Source organism: Rhagoletis zephyria, unplaced genomic scaffold, assembly GCF_001687245.7.
Source record: "Rhagoletis zephyria isolate East Lansing unplaced genomic scaffold, Rhagoletis_zephyria_1.1 Rzeph_scaffold_00153, whole genome shotgun sequence".
In the NCBI taxonomy this organism is placed as follows: Eukaryota; Metazoa; Arthropoda; class Insecta; order Diptera; family Tephritidae; genus Rhagoletis; species Rhagoletis zephyria.
Window position 1 is genome coordinate 216,654 of NW_016157237.1, and position 24,815 is coordinate 241,468.

At 33.6% G+C, this 24,815-nt stretch overlaps 1 protein-coding gene across 1 annotated transcript in view; it reads right to left on the reverse strand.

The window, feature by feature from the left end:
- The window catches only part of LOC108354053 (rho GTPase-activating protein gacF), a 33,881-nt gene extending 18,897 nt beyond the window's left edge, over positions 1 to 14,984 (reverse strand). Inside the window, exon 1 of the mRNA XM_017605251.1 lies at positions 14,928 to 14,984. The gene's annotated coding sequence lies outside the window, so the exon portion shown is untranslated. The remainder of the gene's footprint in view (positions 1 to 14,927) is intronic.
- Between the last annotated feature and the right edge of the window lie 9,831 nt (positions 14,985 to 24,815).

Below are 24,815 nucleotides of genomic sequence, written 5' to 3' on the forward strand. Positions count from 1 at the left end.
CCTAGAACCGTTTTTCGGACATGAGTTTTTCCATACATTTTCCATATATGTACATATGTATGAGCATTATAGTGAAATTCAAGTTAATAGTAATGTGCTTCGCTTAGCTCAAGCCATTTTTTGTGTTAAAGCCACTATTGCCATGTTTATACCTACGAAAAGGCCGCATTAACAAAAACCCGATTTGATTCAACACACATTTATTTCTGACGTTTATTCCTCAGTCTTTATAGCGCACTCGATTAAACCGGATTGAAAGGTAAACAAACTCCGTTAGTTATATTCGACATTTATTTAATAATAAATTTGCGCGGCAGACCGAAATGGAAGCGAGCAGTAATTTAAATTTATTATAATAATAAATACTATTAAAAATGGGCTCTATAAAGATGAAATAGCCAGTTTTGATTTCGCGTTAAATTAATTATTTATTCGTTCAGACGGGTTTTCTAACCGATGTGAGAAATAAAAAAAAAACCGATTTCAAAACAAATTCGAGTGAATACACTTATGCATCTGTTTTGAATCACACCGAACTGAATCACAGCGCTTTATGTGTCGGTATATACAAGGTATATGTCTATTTAAGTGCTAAATTCAAAACTCATAATTTTTCAAAATGGGTTCTTGAAAAAAAAAATAATAATCTGACTATTCAAGTGGAGCGGAGTATATATGTATAAGTATATGCTTGTAAGTATGAATGTTTGCGTGTCCCTCGTGGTATAATCGTTGACACTAATCTAATAAATTTTCTTATCACTTGGCGTCCATTTGCGGTATTGAGAACCATTGCTCTTTTTTATTTGTTGTTACATACTTTGGCTGCGTAAGGCAATGTTTAATCGTAATTTAATACGTAAATACCCTACAGAAAAAAATCGTCAATTGCTAAAAAATAACCAACTTTTAGTTAGCTTTTTTGTGGGATTTCGATAAATAACTAGCTTTTAATTAGCTATGAAAATAATAACTAACTTAAAAGGGAGTTGTAAAGTCGTGCAGGAGTCATGCGCACGTTACCGGCAGCTATGTCTGATAGAATTCAAATATGGGTTTATCTACAAAAGAATATGTAAAAATAAGCAAATATGTAGTGTTAAATAAACAAAAAATGTAAAAAATGTAAAAAATCTTTTTTATTTATATTTTATGTCCAAAAGTAGTTAGCTGTCGTGCAATGCAGGGGAAATCCGTTCTCACTTTTTTGTGGCCATTGTACTTCGAAAGTAGCTAGTTACGGGCGAAGAAAATAAGTACAACAATAAGGTACAACTAGTTGACTGCTGAGTAGTTATAAGCTAGCTGTAAACTAGCTCCGTTTCCTGCAGGGCATGTATGTATATATGTGTGCGTGTTTGGGTTTGAATGCAAAACGCAAATTTTGATTGTTACTACTTTTGTTGATTGTCATTATTTTATTATTCTTTTATTGTGTTTGTTGATATTGTGTTTGTGCTACATATTTATTCTCGTGAGCCACGCGGCTACAAAGCGTGCAAGTTTGTATAGTACTCGCGCATACATATATACATAAGTACATACTAGTGTTGGGAAGTATCGAGTACTTTTGAGGATCGACTTCTTTAGTATCGATACTTTTGAGGATCGGATATTTTTGAGAGTACTGAGTACTTTCTTTAAATATACACATGTTGGCAATATTTCAATATTTAGTGGAGAAATCTAAACAAGCTGTGCTGCCAGCTTATTCAAATTAAAATATTAATCCCAAACTGAAAATTAATGGCTAACTTTACTGGGTACAAGTATTGTAAATACTTGAAAATGATTGAAACTTCAAACTGAGTACAATCATTTCTGAACACCAGTAAATATAAATAAAACTTACTAGGTATTTTTGAGTATCTATTCGACACTTAATACTGAGTACTTTGAATCGATCCTGAGTACTTGATACGTGTGATTATTGGAACAGACTATTTTTAAGTACTGAGTACTTTCGAGTTCTTTTGTGAGTACTGAGTACTTTTGAGTTCTTTTAAGTTCTGAGTACTCTCAAGTTCTGTTATGAGTACTGAGTACTTTGGAGTTAAAAATCGGGTTCTGAGTACTTTTGGTATCGATACTGCCCAACACTAGTACATACATATCGCAACAGTGGTGAACATGTGTTAGCAAAAGTGTTAGCACTAGAACGGCGGGCATATTTGACTGCCAGTTATTTTTCCAAATTGGAATTTCGTGACTTTTATTAAAAATTCATATAATTTTATTTAAAAGCATTCCCATTTTATTGACGTGTTTCAAAGTTTAATAGACAACTACCTAAAAAACGGTTAGGGGTCATTTGATCCCGTTGGAAACATGTATATTAAGTTTTTTTTTGTTACTAAAATAAAAAAATAAAAATGTAAGTTTATACTGTATTTCATTTTTAAAATGAATAAACTGGTTTTAATGTAAAATTATATGTAAGTTTTTTTTTATTATTTCCGATCGGTTTGGATATGTTTGATAAAATTGTTGATAGGCTAGTAATGTAATTGGGCCAATGAATCCCTGTCCGTCTTTCAAGGTATGTCGATTTTTCAGTCTTTCCAGTGTTGAGACGTGCAGACGCCGATCCAATACGAAGACAGGTTATTGGGATCCTATTTTTAGCCACCATGCAAAAGTGGTGGGGATTAAACTTGACGGCTTATTACATCCATTGGACAAACTTTGGTTACTCGTCCCATTTTTCTAGCGAAACATTTTGTTTTTGGTGCAGTGTCACCGATCACTGCGCTGGCGTGCTTATTCATGCGTATGCATTTATGTATGTTTGTATATAACCAATTTGCCACAGAGCGAGGACCAGTTCGAATCGACGTCTTTACGACGTCGGTCTGGTGAAGTCGTTTGGGTGAACTCGAAACGACTTCAAATCGAATTCATTTTTTTCATACAAAATTTGTACTCTTTTATTCTAAAATTTAATGAGCTATAAAAAAGTTTAATACTTTTTCTTTTTAATCCGATCAGTTTTTGTTAAAGACTTTGCGCATCGTTTTGCAGTTCGCTAGTATATCGTTTTTGCGATTAGCCGGTGAACTGTGCTGTGCCCATATGATTATCAGGTGCTAAGAAATAGTTGTTCGCATTTTCTGACAAACGTATCATTTTGAGTTGTGACTCTTTTGAAGACGGTGTGCGATATGTATGTTCATATAATGCTAATTAAGTGTGCGTGTGTACGAATTTAGCACGCACCGTACGTACCAGGGATGTTGCGAATATTTGCATTCGCATTCGTTATGCGAATGATTCGTATCATTTTTCAGGTTCGCATTCGACATTCGCATTCGCATCAAATGATATGAATGTGTTGCGAATGCGAATATATACATGGGCAGAGAGTCCACTCTAATATTGTTGAAATGGCTCTAAGTCTGTCTAACCAGGGTGCGGACAATAACCGGCTTTTAGCTTCAGGCGCTATACGCTTAACAAATATATCAAGCAATATTGATGGGCCTTCAACAATTACTGCTAAAAGTCTTATAAGCAACCTAGAAATAATTTTAGTTTCCTCCAGCAAAAGCGAAGGCTCGGATGTAGAATATGGAGACATTAAAAAATGTGCAATTAAAGCTCAATTGAAGGACTATCTTAAAGAAAAACGAGTTCATCTCGGTGAAAATCCTCTCGCTTGCTGGAAAACTAAACTAAAATACGACAAATTGACAGATCTGGCCCGCAAATACTCGAGCGCTCCACCCGCCAGCGTCCCAACTGAATGGCTGCCAACTTGGCTCAAAGTGCCAAAATGGCACTTTTATAAAAAAAAACATTTCAGTACATTTTTGTTAAATCCCCTTTGCGTGTAGTGACTTCTTTTTCTCAACTAAAATTTTCTAGTTTAGAAAGGCCATTCAACTGGTTTATCTTATTTTATCATTGCACTTTTGTTTTGAAAATGTTGTTCTTATTTAATTGCCAAATGGGAATGATTAAAAAGAATGGCGCCTTTTTTGGCACTTTTATATTTCTATTTGGCAAATTTTGGCACTTTTTCATCATCAATATGGCACCTGATAGCTAAGGATAGTTGGCAGCCCTGTCCAAGTGAGCAATTGTTCAGTGCAGCCGACCTTTTATATGCGAGACTCTAAGAAACCGCCTCATGGGAGAAAAGCAGCAAAATAACTTTTTTTGAAATATGATATGCTCATTTTGAGAATTTTGACTATTAGATTAAAACACTCGTTCAATGTTTTAATAATTTAAAAAATTTGTATGTAATAATAACGATGGCTTAAGTTGATTATAGCTATTTCAATATTATTCCTAACATTCGCATTCGCGAATGTAAAAAATATGACATTCGAAATATCCCTAGTGTATACATAATATATAAATAAGTACAAAAGTAAGTATGTATGTGGAAGTGTAAATCAAAGTTGCTTATTGTAATCCTATTAGGAATGTTGACGCGCACCAACAGTGAACATATTCATACAAATGGATTTGCGCACAGACTTAATCGCTTCAGGGACGAGGCTCTTGGAGGCGCCGTTTTAAGTGGTCCATTGTTGCCGGGTATGATGACATTGGGTTCGTTTTGAAATCTACACATTTTACAAGTGCCTATTTTACTGACTAAGTTGATGCCCTAAATACATGTTCTTATGTCCACATTTTTAGAACAATAATTTACAATAAACGTTCTACGGCGGCTAAGGATTAAAACAAAAAATGGTTTCTTTTGACTGAGCAACACTTGAGGCATTTAGTACTTTTAAAGGAATCGAATGTATGTATTTTTTATTTTTTTTTACGGAAAAATTGTTTCGCCAAGGAGACAGAAATTTTAATCTAAATTTTCATGAAAATACAACAAAAAACATAAAAAAAAATTCTCCAAACGTGGTGCAAAGTTTGCAACTTTCTGTTCAGATTTTTATGAATCCTAATCAAGAGTATTTTCAAAACTAAAGCTTTTATAAAACTTCTCCATTTTACACGCATATTTAAATATATTATATCCATATCCTGTGTATAACTAACTCAATTACGTGGCAACTCTGCTAAATTTTTTAAATAATTTTGAAATAAAGCCTTTTCGAACCCATTCGGATTAATACACTTCTTTGAACAATTCATTTGACTTATTAAATAATTTGAAATAACTTTTTAAAATGGTGGCAACTCTCCTCAAATAACTCGAAAATATTCTAAATGTTCAAATCAAAGATTTCTTACTACTACTTCCTTTGGCACCAATATTTCAATATTTGATATAACTTATTCATGATTTAATTAGTTTTGGCTTTTTAAATAGGTGCTAAAGCTTTGCAAAATATTTTTAAAATAAAACCTTCTTGAACCCATTTCGTCTGACACCCATATTGTGATACGTGTTAATTTAAATTGCATTTGATGTTGTTAACAAATGGCAACCCTCCTTCCTATATGTAGTTAAGAAGTTAGGCATTTTTAAAAACATTTTCATTGATACCCATATTTTACATAATAACTGATATAACTTATTAAATAATTTGAATGTAATTTTTTAACAAGTGGCAAACCTTTTCAAAAAATAAAACCTTATAGCACATCTACAGGCCAAACGCTGTCGTTTTTTGGCTTGAAGTTAGAGCCCAACGAGTGTGTAGCTTTTTCGTTATGAGCAAATTGACGTAAAATTTTACACGCAATGACCATAAAGAGTTACAGTGGTGGATCTAGCGGGCGGTTTTGGGGGTTAAACTAAATACATAGACGCCATATTATACATACATCTGCATCATACTAAACCACCCCCCCGTGGGTCCGCCACTGACTGACACGTAGTTTAATCCCCAAAAACTCCCCCGCTGGATCCGCCACTTAAGAGTTACAATAAACTTATCATGGGCTTAAATATAATTTAGTGGCAACAAGAAAATACACCATTTAGTACCACCTGATTATGCCTAATCTTGAAAAGACTTGTCCTAGTACGTGTAATTACTTACATATACATACATACATGATACACACTTATACAAAAAAAATTATCCATAAAAATTTAAAAATTTAAAACAAAATTTACACACATCAGCTCATGCCGGTTGAGGGGCACTATCTAATTATCAGCAGTTGATAAAAAGAATTTGTTCCAGCTGCTACAACATTCGCAGTTGTCGACAGGTCAGAGCGGTGGCACCTATGTTATAGCGCTTCAGGTACTTGGACGGGGGATTGTTATTTCCCTTAATTAAATTTTTGTAACTTTCCCCCTTTGAGTACAATTTATAAAAAGATTCCGATTGCTAAGTTACTATATATTTTACTCGTAATGCATATGTATGTATATGATTTGGGATTTATTTTCTAAAATTTACGTGCAAGCTTTTTACACTTTGACAAAAAGTATGCTACTTGTGCACATGTGGCCTCAATAGACTAAAAAAAAACACATAAGTTAAGTAAGTAGTATCTTTGTCACTAAGCGCAATACTGAGAGAGTTTTGACTTCCCCAAGGTGTCATTAATTTCAGATGTAACGCAGTAGCTAATTGCCACTAGGGTGCAGGGTTGAAGAGATGTGTACCTACTTAAACTGATATCAAGTGCTTGTGCACTCAGCCGCTTAACGCTATTACAAGATCAAAAAAATAATAAAAATACACACAAAACAGCTAACATACGTTTATAAGCTGCGTTAGTATATCAGCAGCTTTATACGTACATATCGTCACCTGAAATGCAAAAAGACGTAGCAAACATCGTCACTGAAATGAAAAAAGTCGAGACGGATATTTTTTTTTTTTCATAAAATGATAAGGGGATTTGCTATTCGATGAAATTCCTCATATCAATCAAAGGGAATTTTTTATTAGTTACGTCTTTTTTGCATTTCAGCGACGATGTTTGTTACGTCTTTTTGCATTTTAGGTGACGATATGCAGTAAATTTCTTGCCACGTGGAGGAGAGGCACACCTGTAATAGTTGTTACAAAAATACATACCAACATTGACACATATCGCCAGCAATAGCGTCAGTGTACCTATGCACCAGTAGCAACTGCATGGATAATAATAAACTTTCAAGGACTTTCTAGTTACAATGAAGCGCGTGTTATTGCTGTTGGCTAAGTTTTTGTTTGCAGTTGGGCTTCGAGTGACACCTTTTCACACTTTTGCATAGTTGCGTTTTATTTGTTTAAATGTTGAATGCCTGTAAAATTTATATGTTTTTGAAAAAAAAAAAATGCGAACTTTTGTGGCATAAACACAGCAGCGCTGAATGCTGTTTGCACTTTTGATGTGCCTCTGCATATATATATATATATATATATTTTTTGCTCCACTAAGTACTGGATGCAAAATTAATTCCTGGAAGTCCTGAAAATTCCGGAAAACTGCCGAAAGGTCACGAAGATTCGTTTCACAACACGAAGAATCCCGAAAAATCTCAAAAAAATAAAGAAAAATGCAGAAAGTCTCTATTATATTAGTTTCTATTATAATCCCGAAAAAGTAAAACGTGAAGAATTCTTAAAAAAATCTGGATAATCACAAAGCATTTCATTATTTTGTCCCTTAAATATAATTGCAATTTTATTTTACTTTTACCTTACTTTCCTTGATTTCACTATACTTCGCTCGATTTTACTTGATTTTACGTTACCGTACTTAGCTTTACTTAGTCTAAGTTTCATTTAATTTACATTTTACTTTACTTTAATTCACTTTACTTTACTCTACTTAACTTTAATATATTATATTTTGTAAATTTTATTTTATTTTTTAATTTAATTAAATTCTTCTCTTTTGTTTTAATTCATTTAATTTAAAATACCCAACAATTTTATTGAGTTTGAGACCGTTTTTAATGAAAAATGGTGAGGAAAACTACAAACATTTACACGTTTTCTATTTAATGTTTTTAGCTAAACTTTATACAATTTTTTATAATTTTTTTTTTCTCATTTTATTCTTCATTTTCTTTTTTATTAAATATTTTTATTTTATAAACATTTTTATTTCTTGGTTTTTTACATAATATCATTCATTGTGTTATTTTTATTGATGTTAATAAATTTTTTTTATTTTTTTTTATGTTTTAATTTAATTTGATTATTTCATTTTACTTTATTGGCGCTTTCGATTATTTTACTTTAGGTGCGACACGGCGTATGAGTAATGCCGCTGAGAAGGCATGCAATTATCACAAACCAGCCACTTATTTGGCGCAAAGAACTTTTCACGCTTTTTAGCATAAAAAAAACAGTAACAAAAAAGTGCTTCCTTTTTCCACCAACACAAAAAAATATCGCTAGCAAGGCGCGCTGCAACAACTACCATTGTAATTTCCGTTTCCTGCCAACCAACATCCGTTTGCGACACTTGCGAGAGAAAAATATTTTTCTGCTTGCCTACACTGCTATCGCACAACCAAAGGCAATGTGTGCAAAAGCTTTAACAACAACAACACAAACGCCAACACAAACTCAAACAGCAGTAACTGCAATTCGCAAGCGGTACATTTCATTTCATTAAAGTGCAAAGCCGTCGCCGCCGTTTCAACTGTGAAAACCGAAATGTGATTACGATCCTAAATCGCTTTTTGATTGCATTCACAATATATTTTTGCTGCTCCGGGCATGCGTTTTTGTTTGTTTTGCAATAAGAGCAAGTTAAGTGTAAAAGTTAGATTGCGCTTTCATCGCTTTTAATTGCAATGAATTTTTAAATTTAATTTCATAGAGGAAATTTGTTTATGAAATACTATATGGAAAGGTTTAATAAGCTCATTCAAAAATCAAAAGCTTATCACATACTTAACTAAAGAGGAGAGATTATACATGTATTATCAAGAGCAAGGAAAGTGAATGCGTTTTGGAAGTTTTATTAGAAAACGAGGCTGTAACCAAGCCGTAGATGGAAATCTGGTAACAAGCGTCAAGGGTACATTTGGATATGGATGAAATTCTTCACCCAACCCCAGAAAGATAAGGTGAGTTGTTGCTGTAAGGCATACAAACGACAAAGTCACAAGAGCCGACGGTATACTGTTTGAGCTGTTTGAAGCTGGCAACAAAGAACTGGTGGGGCACACCTAGATCTAAATAGCGATCCACCAAAAATAATTTAGGATGATTTTTTGTCAGAAATCAATGCCTCCAATTAATGCAAATGTGTATTTTTTCCTTCATGGTTATATACACTAACAAAAGAAGTACTATTATACCTGTTTTTGTATTAAGTGGATTGAATCTGTAGCTACTAAGCGCAATTTGGACTGATGATGCTCGAAGATTGGCATAAGATTCCCAATCCATAAGAAGGGATCAATTAAAGCGGAATAAGCCTGCTTAGCTTTTCATACCGAGTTATATCGACGAAGCTTTGTGAACTAACCATCTTGGGATTTATTAGGGTAGCTTCAGGCCTGGCAAATCCACCAGTGACTAGATTATCATAGCTTTGCAAATCCTTGAAAATATCTTAGATAAGCAAATCGACAGAAATTATCAAATAAGAAGAAGAACGACTGGAATGCATCGCGTGACTGAATATCATAATTCAAGAAATGTATCATATTTCTGGTATTTAACTAGGCATCTTCTTTAACGGGTCAGTTGGTACTGCATACAATTGGTGGGACTACTGGCTAGTCACTTCTTGTCTTCCAAACATATACAATTTTCTGCATACAGAGTTCTAGTCAGAATCTTGATATCGGTGTTAGCACTCGGATATGGTACGGAGAATGAGTGGTAAAGATCTATCAGAAGATTTCTTCTATGAGCCTCTATGAGCAGCTGCTGAGGTGTCATGATATGGATGTGTTTACTTCGAAGATCGGTGACTTAAGTAGAGGCCTCAAAACCCCGATATAATGGCTTACCGGTCAATATATTTGGAGCCTCTCATAATAAAATGTGTAATACAGGTTTAGGTAAGTTTAAGCCAAATGATGAGGATGAGAGAAAGCTTGAAACAGAGCCTCAGAAGTGCTTGGGCGATAACGAATAATTTAATGAGCTTTGGAAAAGGCCGAGAAGATACTCATACATGGCAGAGCCCCAACACTGTCAGAAAAAAGACATAACGAAGGGTGTACATCGAAAAGCAAACAGTGGCGGCCAAAAATGGATGAATGGTGTTTCGTTTTTAATATTTACAATGATCTTAAAGCAAAAGATTTTTTGATATTTTTTTTATATAAATATGGTTCATGCTTTAACAAAAACTATACAAGTCACACTTTCAAATTTTCTAAAAAACTTAGAAGAAATCCACAAATTTTTATCTTAGTTTCCAGCTTCTTAAAATAAGTGGAAGTTTTGGGCGGCTAAGAAATCGCATTGATTTTTAATAATTTTTTTTTTGTTGACGGCGTTTTGCACTTTTTTCCATACTAAATTACTAAAATTTTAGAAGCCTGTTAACTGCATACCCGAAAAAAATTCTAAAAATTCTGGTTAAAAAGCTCGAAACTTAGATACAAATTTTTGGAATTTTTTCCAAACTCTATTTAAAGTTTGAAAGTTTGATTTATATGGTGTTTGATAAAGCATGAACCATATTTGTATAAAAAAATTTTAGCTTCAAGACATTCAATATATTAAAAAAGAAACACCATTCATCAATTTTTGACCGTGACTGTATGTGTAGAAGAAAAGCGCATACTGTCAGAGTTCCAAAAAATCCAACGAGAAAAAATTGAAAAATATTCAATGTTTCTTATTTGTACAACATCTGTTTGGTAATTTTCATCACTGGAATCAATTACATTTTGTGGTTATACGCTTTAGAGCACTAATTAAATGCCATCAAAAAAATAACCATGTAACTAATGCAACTGCAATCGATACAAAAACAAAAACTGTTTTCAATTGAAATTTATTTAGCAGCTCGATGTCAAGCCGCATTAACCGCTGAGTTAATTGAACGTGAGCTTAACGGTAACATGAGCCACGCGATCCTAATCAGTGTTGCCAGGTTATACGGAGCTAAGCTTTACATCACAAGTCATGTGTGTATTACTTAAATATAAAAGAAGAGAAACTTATTACAAACTTATTTATTTCGATTTAGGAAACTCGACAATTACTACGACAAAGAAATTGACACGTATGTATGTTGCAGAAAGTGGGAATAACAAGAAATGTAGATGTAGATCCTGTTTTTTGTTCTTCTGAAAGAATTTTAAAAATTAAAAAAAAATTTATTGTGTTTGAAATGCAGCCGTGGGCACCAGCTGACTAGGAAACTTGCAAATTCCTGCAAATTGGCGTTCGTGCACTTGAGGGAGCATCTGGGAGAATTTTATCTTACTCTCTGATATTTTGAGTGATAATTCTTGCTGGATTTTCGACGAACAAACCTATTGTCTTCCCAGAGCAATTTCCTTTACATCGAAATTCGTGCTCTTTTATTTTCATTTTGACACATTTCAATGTTGGTTCTTTTACATTACATTCCCACTGCGCAAAAATCTGAGATTTCGACCTCGAAATCTTAAAAACCTGTTTAAGTGTTTCCATTGCGCTTTCTTTGGATTTCGTTGACATTTGCTAATTAGTGTTTGTGATTGAGTGGGTTTTTTTATGTAGAGAATTTTGACATTTCATTTCAGACGAAGCAAGCTGCAGTGTTGAACTTTTTAGAACCTAAAGGTTTGTTCGTTTTACATAAGGCGTATTTCGATGGGATTTCGTTGAAATCTGATTGAAATCCAAGAAAGCGAGATGTTGAAAATATATGGGAAATCCAACTGGATTTCAAAAGATTTCGTGAAATCTCAGATTTCAGTGCAGTGGAAATGTATTATTACTTCAAGTTGGCTTTGGTTTTTGCTCAATTTAATTTAAGACTTTTCGGATTAAAAAAAATGTCTTTCAATTTTATATAATACAACCTGACATTAAAATTTTCTGCGAGATAAGGCTAGTGCCATTTCTAACAGACTTTGGGTCGCTTAAACAAAAATGGAAACATATATACATACGTATGTATTTGAATTTTAAGAAAAAAATGCCAAATAGCAAAGTCGGCTAAAAACGACTATTTTTCTTTGCAAAACGGCTAATAAATCGGCTGCCGGCTAAATCTAGCCGGAAAACGACTAAACTGGCAACACTGATTCTAATGCCCGGGGTTTGTTAACTATTTATTGCTTGATTTGGTATTTTTGAATGACTTAATTAGCTATCTTTTTTTTTTTTGCTATGCATTGTAATTTTCGCAATAGTTCAGATTATATACACAGTGCAATGCATTATTTAGAGATGAAAGTGAAAACAAAAACAATATTGCGAAGGTGAGTAAGGTGAGGTGAGGCTGGTAGAAACCTTACACTGAAGATTTCAATTTAATCAATTAATCATCTCGCATACATATGTAGTAGTAATACACATGTACATATGTATGTATTTGTGTATAAAGGTTTCTTGCTGCTCCGTCGCAGCAACATCCATAAATCAATCATCGAAATATTACATAATATACATAAATAATTGCAAGGTGGTTTTACATGAAAGAAACATTGTCTGTGTTTAAGCAACAAAAAATGCTACCAGTAGCACACTTTCAACACAAATTAATGCAACAGCAGAAGCGCAAGCACTCAAGTGGAAATAAAAATAAAAAATACATATCTTTGTAAGTATTACATAAATGATTGCATACTTTTAATTTATGACATAGTAGGTGGCTCTTCCATCGATGAGTAAGCAAATTAACAAGATATTATCCGTTGGCAACGATTAAGCGCCAGCTGGGCGCAGTTGTTCCGAAACGAAGAAGAAATAGAAAAGTAAGTGAAATAAGGATATGAACCACATACACTACAATGTTCGAAAATTCGCTTGAAACTCAGATATGCAAATTGCATGTTTATTACTCCGATAAGTATAAGAGCAATCAATACTGAATCAACCAGGGGAAAACTTAATGCAACTAGTAATTAGCAACAATCGCTTGGTGTGAACAGCCTTTCAACTAATCGCTTCCAATGAAGTTGCGGGCTAGATAACTTTTGATACAACTAATCGCCTCTAAAATTGCCTTGAAAATTGCCTCATGTGAACACCGTATTACTTTCGCTTGCGTACCTTGCACACATTTATACATACTTAACACTCGTTTCATTTATCGGACAAAAAACTGTATATTAGTGCGAGAAAGTCCCGTTTCGCAGTATCTCCATTTAAAAATAATATAATTTTTTACAGTTAAGTATTTTTTGAAACAGTTTTCCAATTAAATTAAGGAATTCCGTGTATTATGTGTACCGTTGTACACCCCCAGGGCAAAATGATACGTACAACAAGAACCGTGAATTTCTCACTTTGTACAAAAATTAGAAAAATTTGAAAAAGTTGCACAACAACAATATTCTGGTTTAAAGTGTCTACAAAATACCGTTGATTTTGGAAATTTTTTTGCTGACAAGCCCAGTAAATTAGAAAAATTTTTAGCAGGGAACTTTTGATCTAGTTTACTTCTATTTGACACGTAGATCAAGGATCCACAGTATTGCCCCTAAATTTCATATGGGAACATTCCGCCATCTTGGATTTTATGCATACGTATGTACATACTAGGGTGGTCTAAAAATATTTTATATGGCAAAAACTATTATACATATATAAAATCGTTAAAAACACAAATTTTTTTATCGAATAAGATTATTTCTCTCCAAAAGTAAAAAAAAAGTAAAATGATGATGCTTATTTAACTTTAAACCTATTTTTTCATAATGTGTGTGATAGGGTTACCAACACATAAGATATACGGGCATGTTCAGAAATTCGAAATTTTGAAATCGACTCGGTTTGCCAAATATTTTTTATATTTATATCTGATGAAAAGAGTGAATATTCTAATTGAAACCCGTAAAAGAAGCAGCAGCGATATGAAATAAATCATTTTAATGCGAGACTTTTAAATTTTTGGATTAAAAACCATCGAAAAAATTATCGAAATCGAATCGATTTCAAATTTTCGAATTTCACAACATGCCTGATAGTAAAATAATACATTTTTGTATATAGAGATACTATTATCGGTTAAGACAAAGTAGTAGTCAAATTTTGAAGTGAAATATGCATCGTTATTTTATTTTTTGAAGATTTCTCAAGGAAAGTATTCTTATTCGATCAAAAAATGTAAATTTTTATTGAACTTATAGCAATTCTACAAAAAAATGTATTTCCCCCAGTCACAATCAGAGAGAGCTTTTGCTCTGTGTGTGTCCATGTAAAACCAAAACACATTTCTCGTGGGAAGCTTTTAAAATCTGTCAATAGATTTAGTATGTGCGCGCACCAGTTAAGTCTCTCTCTGATCGTCTTTGATGTAAAATCTTAAGAAAGCTTTTAAAAGTTTCTTGCGCAGGACAAGTGATATGAATATTACTGATATAACGCAAACAAAAAAGAAGTCTGCTGAGGAGATGTGGTGGTCTCCGAAATAGCTGCTATAACTTCTACCGCTTAGACTTTGTTGCTTTTTCAATTTTTCCCAATAAACAATCGTGGTAAAAAGCTCCCATTTATATATAGGCGTGTTTCATTTCACCAGAAATTTAAGCTATTAGCTTATTTTGTATGGAAGACTTAGTCAACATAATTATATTGACTAAGTCTTCCATAGAAAATAATAGCTTAAATTTCTGGTCAAATAAAACACGGCTTATATTGAAAATATTAAGCTTAGGCTTCAACCTTTCTATAGCTTTAGTAAAGGCGGTCACAAGACAAAAGCTTCTTCTGGCCAATAATGTTCTAGAATCTAGTTAGTTCTTTCATATACATACATACTACAGCCAAGCGTACGTATAAAGCTCTCTCTTGTCAACGCTAAATTAAAAATAGTTCATATTTTTTAAAGATACTAATATTTCTTTAGCAAACGTCACAGTTTAAATTAGAATTTGAAGACATCACAAATTTTGCATTTAAATTTTAGTCATATTTGCTTACCTGTTAATTCCGAAAATTTGAATCAAGTTCGAAATAACGTTTAGTTTTCAAGCTGCAATCACAGAAAAGATAAGCTAATTAGTTAATATACATATAAAGGTTTCAAAAATGGTATGTGCATATTTAAATGCATGCGAAAGCAAGCGATTTTTAACCGACTTAAAAAAAATAAGAAATTTATCAATTCATCAGCTTGCTTACTGCAAAAAATTTGGACCAAGTGAACCATTTTCGATAATTCGGAAAGGTGGTAGTCCCGTACTAATTTGGTTTAGCACCAATCATTGTACCTTGAAATAATAAACGGTACTTATAAATTTTGATATGAGTGTTGAAGTCGGTAATTCTTTCATTCAAGCGTACTTGCCAATGAGTAAACTCATTCTGCCTCAATTAAACAAATTAGAAATCACCGCATTTGTTTTTGCAACTGGTTTGTATGTATGTATATGTAGTGATAGAAAAAAATTAATAATTTTTCGGTAAAAAGTTTCGACTCGTGAGATTTAGCTTGGACAACGCTGATTTAAATTTAAGGCATTCGTTTCTTATCAATATCCAACTAAGTAACGCCTAGTAATTTATTGGACTTTACTTGTTCTTGGTTGGATGTCAAATTAAAAATTGAGCTCTTAATTTTTGTTAAATTTAACATGCAAATCTGTAAAAGATAAACGATAGGAATGGGGATTTGCTAAACTAGAAGAGCCTCAGTTCTTAAGTAAGTAGAAATTTTCTAAGATAAGTTTACGCGCACTGTCAGCAGCTTTGACAACAGCAATATTAAAAATGACGTTAAAGTACATAATAATGAATACTTATGTATGTATGTACATGTGCGTATGCATGGCGCACATTACTCCTGGCTGATGTTCTGATAATCTCACCCATTAACCATAAATGCGGGAAGTCGGTAATTTCCTTAGTTGTTTTGTTAGTAAATTTTCAGTGTAGTCATATTTTCAAGGCGCCTTTTCTGTTATGTTCTGTAATAACAATCAGTACAAAAAATAAAAGGTAACAAAGAAATAAAAAAGAAAGAATAGGAGGAGAGAAGACAACAAATATTTTAAGCTGTTACCGTTGAAACCCATTACCGGCGAATTTTCGCCAAGTAGAGTGACGACGTCAGCAACTTTCGCCCAAAAATTTCGCTCAGTAAAACACAAGTACGACGACAACGAAATCAGCTGCTTATGACAAGGTGCAATAAACAATTTTTAAAACAACAGGATTATTAATTTTGAATAAAAACGAATGCAGTGTTTTTAAATTTCGATTTAAAAACCTGAGAATATTTAGAATATGACCACAGGGGATCGTATTTTGCCACTGCTGCCAATAGAAATAAGTCTATCGTCGCGAACAGTCATCGGGCGACGAATTCGCCGTTCGCCGGAATTGTCTTTTTTAACGGTTATGCCAACAAAATAATTTTGTGCCAAATTTCATACACAACATATCCAAGCGAATTATTTGTATAAATTGAAAATTGCAACTACTAAATAGTATCGCAATTTAACATAAAGTTGTCAAATCATGTGTGAGTACTCTGTAGAAGCAAAATTTCTGATCACTTCATTGCTAGAGGACTTAATTTTAGCTAGAATTAGTCAGTTGAAAGAGCCATAAATAAAAAGAACTACGTGGAAAACACTCTTTGAACGGACATAGCGCCTGAAGATAAATACAATGAAGCTGCCTTGTAGTTTAGCCGAAAGTTCTACAAAAACCGCCAAAATCACTAAAATAAACCACAAAAATTGGCTTAGACAAAATAATCAATGCGAACTTCTTCTAGTCAGAAACGTCTGAACAGCTTACGAGAACGATTGTGCTGATTGTATCTCATCATTCAGACTGCTGCGACAGTGTAAATCAGTGTATAAATATTTAGTTCACAGCGTGTATCTCAATGGAAGGGTTCTCTGCAAATGTCCCCCTAAAGCAGTGTTTGCATTATTCAACTTTGCGTTCAACAATTGCGTTCAACTCAACGCTGAGTTGAACGCAAATGTTGAACGCAAAGTTGAACAATGCAAACACACTTTTAGATTGACAGCTGCCGTTTGCAAGCCTCAGGAGCTCCTCCTTACCTTCGTCGATCCACACTGGGCCTTACAATTGCAAATGAGCAGAGTAGTCTGCAAGAAGAATATATCTTGGCAACAATAATGCAAAGCCCGCTAGTGCTAGCAGAGACAGATGGAGCCCTCCTATAAGATGGAAAGGCCACACGGTCAAAAATTTGGGTTTAATTTTTAAACCGCGCTGGGACTACTGCCTTTTTTAAACTTTTATAGTCTACTTTTTAAACCAGTCAATAGTTTTACGCAATTTTTAATATATTCTGGTTTAAATTTTAGCCCAAAAAGTTCGTGGTTTAAAANTTTTTTTTTTTATTCTTAATTATGAAAATGTTTGGGTTTAACATTTAAACCGAATTGTTTAAATTCTAAACCCAACATATGTGCTCTCTTTTTTATAAACTTGGAAGGTTTGTATTTGAAACTGAATTTAGTTTGGTCATATATGTAGTCCAAAAAGTTTAAAATTAAAACCGAAATTTTTAACCGTGCAGGTGAAGAAGGATCTCCAATTGGTGTTAGTTGGCACAGAAGAGAAACAGACCTCCTCACCTTTTTCATTTCAGGACGCAATTACCGGCTTAGTATTTGGCCACGGCGCTGTAGTCAAAATTTACAATTCAATTACCTACACAAAATACACTTATCAAGCATATATGTAAGTGAAAAGAGCTCCTATAGGTATTTATTGGAATTCAAAAACAAAAATAAATTATAAAAAACATTAGCTGTTTATCGGTGAAAACCTCGCAAGTTTATCAATGCGAAGTGTGGCCTTGCCATTTTCCACACATTTTTTTCAAATCGTGTAATAAATATTAAAATTAAATTTTTTTAGCGATATTCTCTCACTATACAGCTATAGCCGAAAATCCTGCTACGCATAAATATGATGCTCCGAAGGGAATGAGAGATCTTAAGCTTCTGAATATAGGCTTATCTATTTATCTTCCACAGTTATCGAAAACTCAATTAAATCGGAGCAAACTATTTCTGTTTTAAGGCTGTTGTCGCATTAGAGTTGATTGAGAATCTCTTCTTGTTGAAAAGTGAGTTGTGGCGGAGCTTGAGCATTAAAGGGATCCCGGATATAGGCGAACTTTTCGACATTGCCTTCGGCAAAATATTTTGCAAATCATTAAGAGCGCTTTGAAAAGTGTTCTGTCGAAAGAGCCAGCATAGCGTGGCTTATGAAACATTGAACCCATTTAAGGTCGCGACTTTATGCAATTCAGAGAAACAGTCTCGACCGACATGCTCATAAATTTTTCTTATCCACAACTGCAAGACGCTTGCACGTGAAAGCTGTCGCGAACTGCAGTAGAACAGTAGAGGGGTCGTTTGATCAGTTTCCATATCTAGGCACGAGTTTTTGAATATTTAATATACGACTTAATTGAGGACTCATCAATTTCGATGGAAGTAAATCTCAATGGATGATGTAATGAATCCACATAAGAACTCTTGGAACTCTTGGCTTAGGCGGTTACAGCTTCAAACAAGAAGAAGAGTCCGCAAGTACTCGCAGGTATTTATTGTCCAGTGGGGCCCTCTCACCGGTATACCTTTTAGCCGATTCATACGCCATTCGTTGGCGTGCGTAAAAGTTACTTGTGTTCCAGCAGCAGTACGATTTGCAGGCTTTGCAGGATTTAGTCTGAAAAGCGTACCAGCAGAGAAATTTCCGATAACTGAGAGCACTTTCGTGAGAGTAAAAGATAATTGCACATAGTTAGAAGTTGCAGAATTTAGTCCGAAAAGCATTCCAGCAGAGAAATTTCCGCTAACTGAGAGCACTTTCGTGAGAGTAAAAGATGCTTACTCTAAGTTAGAAGTTGCAGGATTTAGTCCGTAGTTTTTAATCCTGCAAGCTCATGAAAACTGTTAAATGAAGAGCAGTTTTACATTCTTAAAAACCAATTGAAAGAGCTGATGCAATTTATAGTAAATATTTTTAGCAGAGTAGAAGCCGATTACACCAAAATAAGGAAACCTTTTGAAAAGTAAAATGTTGTGTGTAAGAATTTTTGCCTGAATAAATATTCCTGCGGACAAACATCTGACATTTATATACTTGCAGGAAAGATGGCTTGATGCGTTCCAGCAGTTTTTCTCAGTTCTTCACCCGCTGCTCTCTCTTGCGAGAGATATTTTGCTTTTTGACAGCTCTACAGGTTTTAGTTCAAAAATCGCTGGACGGCACCTATTATGACGCAGCAAAAAGAGAGGTGAGTGAGCCTAAGATTTTCCATTTGGATGATAAAAAATTAAGTTTTCTAATGCGTGCTTTGGTACTTTTAGTACTTATGTTATTCTAAGTTGTTGACTATGTATAATGAAATTTATGTCAAGTACTGGTAAGTGAAGAAACTCTTTGTGACTGAAGCCGTTTCATGGTTCTTACTTGGTTTTTCTCCAGTTATATACAGAATAGCAGGCGGTATCCAAGCAATTAAAAATAAACAAAATAATTCGTTGGCCGATCATAATCGTATTCGTTCTCACAACAACCGTTAAGACCAGACTATTAGGATAAGCAAAAAGGTTTCATTTTGCCAATTATGTTACCACTGGACAAAAATTTCACTTGTGTGAGCAGATAGATTGGCGAAGTTTTTTGGTCTCGGCTTAGAACGACAAACGGTTGTAGTGCCAAATAAAAAGAGAAAGGTCGATTTCCTAAGCTATGAAAAAAAAAAATTTAATACAACCAAGGCTACACTTTGCGCTAAGCGTACATCAATGTGCCATCTCATTAAAGCGTTAATTTTTATTTGTCGGCTTTCGGCAAGCAATTGCAAAACGTCGACTGCATTTTTACAATAAAAAAGCTTGGTCCGAAATGAAAAGCCATTTCGATACGACATAAAACTGAAGAACTCCCAAATGTATTGTACCTGAATTCTGCGATGGCCGTAATAAAAAAAGTGTCAATGTTTTGAAAAACTCAACATTGTGTTTACCGGAAAAAGTTACCAATAAACAGAAATATTATTACTCGCAGCACAGACAGGCAATAATGTTGCATGTCACAAATAAATACACGTGGCCTCTGACACGCGTTCCAAGGTTATTTTTTGAGTACGCAACAATTGGTCTAAATGTGTTCAAATAGCAGAAAACCGAAACGAGTTGAATTGAGTTAAGCATGCATGCCCACTTGGGGGAGGTAAGAGGTTTAAGAAAGTTTACTTCCGAAAATATATTTGGGAAGGGTTGCAACATGTTTGAAAAACTTTGTTTAACTAAATTGATAAAATAAATTAGATATGGCAATACGGGCATCAAACAACACAAAAATACTTTTAAGGCGCAGTGAAGCACGCCGGGTATTTGCTAGTGTTCTATAAACTTGTGCATTGCAAGCAATTAATAATGGTTGTGAAGCCGAAAAAACTTAAATTCTCAATTCCAAACAAAGTGGAAATGCTAGACATCGAATTTTTATCTGGCCATTTTACATGTTACCACATACTATATTCATAAATAATATATGAACGCTATTAAGGTCAGTAATAAAATTGAGGTCACATTGTGTTGACATACTTTAACCGCTGTGCAGCATGCCAGCCGCTCGACCACCAACCGCCATGCCATGGCCAGTCTGCCAACTGACAGAGGAGGCCAAAATGGCATTTCAGCGCCAAAAGATGAGGAGACAAAAAAAAATCAATATAACAACAATTAGGGCTGCCAACTATCCTTAGCTGTGAAGCGCCATACTGACGATAAAAAAGTGCCAAAATGTGTCAAATAGAAAAATAAGCATGCCAAAAAAGTTGAAATTTTTTCTAATTCTTCCTATTTAGCATTAAAATTAGAAACACATTCCAAAAACAAAGGCCCAATGCCAAAATAAGATAAACCCCTTGCAAACACTATTGAAATTAGAAAATTTCACTTGAGAAAAAGAAGTGCAAGCAAAGGATTTCACAAAAATTAATTGAAATATTACTATTTTTCAAATGTGCCATTTTGAAAAATCAAGTGCCATTAGAAGCAAAACTGGGGCAAAAATGGTACGGTTTGAGCCAAGTTGGCAGCCCCGATAACAATGTGTGATTAAACGAAATGACGCTGGTAGTGCTGAAAGAAAGTAATGAGAACAATGAGATGAGACTATGATTTCCAGCAGATATCGTAAATAATCTTTGTAAAACAATGAGGTGTTGAAGAGCCAAAGCGAGATGCAGCAAAGAGAATGAGAATAAGCTTACAAAGAGATGAAAGTGCAAATAAGTGGACAAAACCAGTTGGGTAAACCATGGCTTTCGTATTCTTGTAAAATAAGTATTCAGATTATATGTGAGAGTAAGGAGATACCTTGTAGAAAATGTTTTCTTGAGCTGCGACTGCGATTGACGCTCACTAAAAACTTGATTTAAATTAAATTAACTTAAGTATAATATGAATAATATAATATGTTTAAAAATGAAGATCAAAAATTTGTCGGAAAAATAAATATGCATAAATTAAGATTATTATAGGTTTGTTCCACACGAGCCCGCGGGATCCCGTGGGCGTCCAAAATAGCGCGAAAGCGTTCCTCATGCTAGAAAAATGAGTAAAGGAGAACGAATACCTTCCACTTTTAGATCGTAAATGTCTTCTTCTTCGTGCCCGAAACAGCTCGGACTTTTTTTGCGGGCAGAAATGTGTAAGAAGTCAATTTGAAATAACAGCTGTTGTTTGCTTACATCCGAAAGTAAATTTTGTAAAATAGAAAAATGGAAAATAGCACGAAAGTTTCAGAAATGTAGGTATTTGATAATTTTACTAGTCATATAAGATAAATACAAATAAAATCATTGTTTAAAGCTGATTTGTTGATTCCGGGCACGAAATGTGTTTTTATGCGTTCCACGGCACTTTTGGCACGTGTTGACACATTTTTGACACTTGTGAGAGAGTAACTTATTTTTCTGCTCCAATTATCGAAATAGCCCGGAAAGCGTGTGGAACACAAAAAAAAAAATAATAAAATAACGGTTAAATTGTGATCAGAAAATATAAATCTATTATAAGGGTTAAGTTATGGTTTTTATTATAAAGATCATAACCGTCACGGTACCTGATAATAATACAGATTTATCGCCATTGGCTTTGCGCCGGTGCTTTTTTTTAATAAAGGGCATGAAACAAATTCTCTGCTAGATATGTGAGTTTTTAGTCGATTTATGCGCTATTTGTATTATTTTAGATTAAAAAACAGCCTTTGTTTTTAACATTGCCACTGATTATTACTATTTTAGTTTTTCGGTCATTATTTATTTAAGAACGCCTTTTTTCAATCGATCATAGATCAAATTTTTATGAATTAAATTTTATCGAGTTCGTTCGATTCTTTGAAATCATAATAAGCAGTAAAAAAGAATCAATTTTTTTTATAAAGAAATTTCTTTAGTTATATGTACATATTTGATCGATCCTTCCGGATTTGATTTATGCTCTTGATTGCTGCAATTGGAATAGTTAATAAAAGAAAATCGATATTTTTAGATGTAAATTACATAAACTTAATCGATTGTTTGGGGGTTAATTTGTTTACTGATTGCTGCAATTCGATCAAAATTTTAAAAAATATATTTGATCGACGTTTTCGTATTAAATATTTTCTATAAATTTCTGCCTTTTAATTAATGAATAAAAAAATATTCTATATTCTTAGATTACCTTGGTCTTCAATTATATTTAAAAGACTTTTTCGTATTTAATTTTTTTTCTATCGATTGCTGCAATTCGATTAATGAATCGTTTTGAATTTTCACATGAAAAACTGAAATTCGATTTGTTTCTTTACGAAGCAATTGGTGCCTCAAAATCCTATTTTGCTAAATCATGCTTTTATTTAAGCATACTTGATCAATATTGAGAAAGATGTATTCTTTCGATCAAAATCAATCGATATTTTATATTTTATCTTCTTCCTATCAATCAGTTATTTCCATAAAATTATTTTTGGAAACATTACGACTGGATTTTATTTTCATCCATCTAGTTTCACTAATGCTAGTATTCAGCGAGTCAATCGCATCTCAAGTCACTAAATTTGAGACTATCAATTAGTGACTCTTTTTGTGACTTGATTTGATCGAGCTGAAGCAATCAGCACTAATTTATTTTTGATGGACACTCGTTTCCGATCTCCTTAAATTTCGTTTTTTCGTGGCTCAAATCATGAACGTCTCACATTTGTACCGTATACATATGGAAATTCGTACTTAGCATAAAAATATTATGCGATCAATGCCTCAGATTGATTAATTTGCAAAGGTCTTCTTTTATTTGCTCGATCATCTATTTAAGAACCATATTTTTTGAAATATTTCGTATTTATGTTTAAGTTTTCCTGAAGGGCCTTAATTTATCTGTGCACTTATCCTACATTAAAAATATTCGAGTGCTCATTTGCCACACGGTTATGAATCCACCAATATAGTATAGAGTTTTTGTTCTGCCAAACACTGGCTGCTACGATGCATAACTTTTGAATGTAAAAAATATAGATATACATATGTATATATATACATATATTCGTTTACATGCCTACGAGTGTAGAAATGTAGTTTTTGTGCTATTTTGATTTTTTAAGGACAGCCCTGGGGGCTGCGAGCCGGAACAGCGCGGCGCTGAAAGGCTTTTTTTGGGATGAGCTAACATCAAACGAAATATGCAAAAACAAACAGAAATTCTTTTGAATATTTTCTATTAAAATGGAAAAAATTAGAAATATTACAGTTGTATGCAAATGGCTTGGGGGCACTCATGACATTGCCGAACCATGCATGTAAGCATACATTGTAGCACGAAAAGTGTACATACAATTGCGTATGAATAGCTTTCATAAGTACATATGTATGTAGGCAAATACAATTGTTTCTATGCCATTAATTATGGCACAGTTTTAACATTTTATGGAAATTAATTAACATTTTTTTATGCAACTTTTACAAAAGAGAATAAAACACTCCCTACGGTTCGTCGAATTGGGTTGCATTTATACATACGAATATTTAAAGTTTGGAAGTTTTCAATTCTTCTTGTAACCAGTTGCAAACCGTTGATATATATCCAAATATATCCCTATTTTTTATTTTGAAATTGAAAAATATTTATAGGGCGCTCGAAGAGCCAAAAGTTTTCCATGTATTTTATATGGGGGAAAAACCACTTTTCGTAGAAATAGCAATATTGTTCTGTTGGAAAGCTCTGTTTATCTGCAAAGATTCCCATTAATAATACCCAACTGTTTATTTAACCATTTTTTCATCGCAACTATAATTTATAGGTCCGCCAAAAACCCACAAAAGCACCGAAATTGCATTTTTCGGCGGGCGGACCAATAAAAAATCGTTAGTATTAAAAAATGGTTAAATAAACAATTGTGTATTATTATTGAAAGTCTCCTGAAGAGAACCAGAGTTTTCTGATCGAAAAATATTGATTTTCCAGAATTCTATACAATTTCTACGAAAAGTTTTTTTCCCCATATAAAAATGCATGGAAAACTTTGAGCGCTTTGAGCGACCTGTAAATATTTTTTGATTTCAAAATAAAAAAAATATGGTTATACTTTTTTTCGATATCGAACAATCCTAGGGGGTGAGAGCATTACAATTCTGACTTTACTGTTTTTGAACCACCCCAATGTACATTCGTAAGGGCTTCATAGCTTAGCGAAGTTTGTTTATAAAATTGGTATTTGATGATTAAAATTACCAGAAATTAGCACATAATCACACAAATTCACTTCCCTGCATTTAATTTGCATGTTTACACAAGAAGTACTAGCAAAATTTTC